At 44.6% G+C, this 3,327-nt stretch overlaps 1 pseudogene; it reads left to right on the plus strand.

The window, feature by feature from the left end:
- Window positions 1-733, plus strand: part of LOC116096214 — a 22,798-nt pseudogene extending 22,065 nt beyond the window's left edge.
- The last annotated feature ends 2,594 nt before the right edge of the window (window positions 734-3,327 follow it).

A 3,327-nucleotide genomic window follows, 5' to 3' on the forward strand; every position in this document is an offset into this window, starting at 1 on the left:
CCTCTCTCCCCCCTCTCTCTCTACCTCTACTGCCCTCTCAACTCCCCTCCCCATGCCCTGAATAAACTCTATTCTATACTATACGATCATGTGTCTGGTCCCTCAGGGGGAAGATGCTCTGGCGTGGGCTGGCTGAGGCACCACCTTTCCCTACACCTCACCACACCCCCATAGTACATATCCTTATATCTCTTTATCTTTTTATAAACACATCACATAACAAACAATAAGCAATGTGGTTCTCAAGAAACTGTTTCAATGTGAGTGCTTTGGACTCTCCCTGGGGTAGTTAAAGCTATTTAGCAATCCAGTTGCAGACGTCGGCCCCGCCCCTTTCCTCTTTCTCTAGAACCAGGCGGCTGTGCAGCAAAGGCCAAGGTTACAGCTCGGGACCTGCACAGCAAGAAGAAGGAGGGGCTGTTAAACAACTGGACGATCTGAGGGTGGAACAGTCCCAGCTTCGCATAGCCAAAGTGACAGGCAGCACTGCGTCCAAGCTCTCCAAGATACGAGTCTTACACAAATCCATCGCCCGTGTCCTCACTGTCATTAACCAGACCTAAAAGGAAAACCTCAGAAATTCTACAAGGACAAGAAGTACAAGCCCCTGGACCTGCGACCCAAGAAGACTAGAGCCACGTGCCACCAGCTCACCGAGCACGAGGAGAAACTGAAGACGAAGAGGCAGCAGCAGAAGGAGCGGCTGTAGCCACTGCGCATGTATGCAGTCTAGGCCTGAGATGACAGCCACAATAAAGTGCAAGACTCACTGGCAAAAAGAAAAAAAGTCCCCTTTTAGGTCCTAGCATTTTGCCATTTAACACCCCCCCCCCCTTTAATGACCCAGAAGAAAAATAACATCAAGCCAAGAACAAGGGCCTGGACCCTCTTTACTTCTCTGTCATTTACACTGTTGAGTTTTTGATTGCCACATACTCATTGGAATAGTACTGAGTTTCATAAGGACATTTTCATACTAGTATATAAGGTACTTTGCCCAGGCTCCACCATGTGTCACATCTGCCTTTTTCTTTTCTCTCCTTTCCCTTCTCCAGTTAGTCCTTTCTGTTCTCTTAAACACTCTTCCTCTGTAGGTCAGCTTGCCTGGCTTAGAACTCAAGATCTTCTGTTTTAGCCTCCCAGTAATGGAATTATAAGTATGCTGAGCATGTCCACATAATGATATTTTCTCCTTCAGAAAGAAATAGAAAACACACACAAGAGCTAGAGTGCCTTCCCAAACAAACTTAGTTCTACAAACAAGCTGGATTATAGAACTACCCTTATCATTGACAGCAAAAAGTCAAGATTATTTTCCAAAGAAAGTAGTTTTAAGAGTCAGTATTAAGCCAAGCATAGTAGTATATGTCTGGAATCCCAGCACTTGGGAAGCTGGGGCTTGAAAAATGTGAGTTTGAGACTAGTATGGGCTACATCAGCAGACAAAAGATAAATAAATAAATAAATAAATAAATAAATAAATACTGATTAAATAACCTTGTATTTCTTAATAATCGAGGGGGAAAAGGTGTTCTGGCACTGTCCCCTGAAATTGCCAGAGCCTGTTTATTTTCTCTCTGTCCACTGAACATACATACTTTTTGTATCCTTTTAGGAGGCACTGCTGTCTGTAGTCTTGCCCAAAATCATTGTCAGAGGGAGGCCACAGCAGGCTCTGTGCAGACTCAGTAAGATAGCAGGTTTAGATAGCAGCAGTAGATAACACAATGAGATTCAGGAAATCCAGTCTTTGTTTTGGGACACTAAGTTGCATGAGGGAAATTACCTAAGCGTTTCTATAAATCCATGTGTAGTGGTGATTACTTGTGCTGTACTCTATAGGAACCATCCTCAAGTCCTTTTGAGTAAGTTTCGATAACAGCGTGAGGCAGGGAGCATCCCTGGTTCTTAAGGTTGTGGTATCATCTTCACGTCCTGAATTTGTCAGGCATTCACATTCTGGGTGTCTAGCCATATGCAAATAGGATTACAACACAGCTTGGCCCAGGAACGGTCAGAGGCAAAGTTTGATCCTTCTTTTATTATTTCTCATCCACTTTCTCTAGCTTCCTTTCTCGACCCTCCCTTTCTTCCCTTCCACTTTGCATTTTTCTTTCATCCTTCTTTTCTCTCTTTATTCCTTTTCAACACCCCTCTTAGGATCAGAGAAACACTTAAGACAGTTCCTGGAAATCTGCTGTATTCAGCCTGGTTGGGTGGAGACAAGTGTGCTAACTTGGCTGCAAAGACTCCACCATGGCACAGAGCTTACTGGCCTTGTGGCCTGGCCAGGCCTGACTCCTCAGGTCAGGGAACCCCTGCTGCCATTCTACTCAGCTCTCCATTGCTCTGGCTCAGTTCATGGCAGAGCTCAGTGGCTCACACTGTCTACTTTGGCAAGACCAAGGAGCTGTAACAAGCCAGAATGAGGTTTTCTTCAACCCACTGTACAATCTCCTGGGAAACTGTGGACAGCCCAACCTAGCTGAGAATTAATTTCCTCTTAAGACTTCATCATGAAGTTGTAAAATGCTCAATGACTTCCTTCAAGATTGGAAGGAATACAGCTGCTGTCAGGCCTAGAATCCTCCCCACAGAATGCTTCCAAAAAGGGAATAGGTCCTAATTAGTGAAAAGCAGTTAGCTCAGCAGCTTAAGGAAGAAGCAAAGCTGGGCAGAGGCAGTTCGCCAGGATGGATGAAGGCATTCCCATTTCAACTGGATAAAAGCATGAACAGAAGTTCTCTTGAACTTCTGGTTGTGGATTTAGGGCAATCTTTAAGGGAAAGTTGAGTTTGCTGGCAGGCAATGCCCAAAATTTAGAGGAAAGAAGGAAGGAATGGCTACTCTGGGTGGATCTCCAGCAAATTGGGAGCAGGTATCTTGTGCAAAGAACAAAGACCATCACGTTCCAATGCAACATTTGGTACTTCTGATCAAGAGAGGAACCTTGGTGGGGCAGAGATGCCCAGCTAGAAGAGGCTTCTTTTTATCTCTCACCATAGTCTAGAAAACAGGATTCCTTTCTACTAGGAAAGCTTTAAAGAAAAGGACTTGAAATGATATGCAAAACTACTTACATACTACTAAACAAGGAATGAGCCATCACAGACACTTCAAATGAAGCAACGGTGTGGTGATTTGAATAAGATCAACCCCCTTAGGCTCATATAATTCCATGCTTAGTTCCCAGTTGATGAGCCATCAGGGAAGGATTAGGTGTGACATTGTTAGAGAGAATGTGTCACTAAGGATGGGCTTTGAGGTTTCAAAAGCCCACTCCAGCAGGCTCTCTCTTCTCTCTCTCTCTCTCTCTCTCTCTCTCTC

The sequence above is a fragment of the Mastomys coucha genome, chromosome X, assembly GCF_008632895.1.
Source record: "Mastomys coucha isolate ucsf_1 chromosome X, UCSF_Mcou_1, whole genome shotgun sequence".
NCBI classification, from domain to species: Eukaryota; Metazoa; Chordata; class Mammalia; order Rodentia; family Muridae; genus Mastomys; species Mastomys coucha.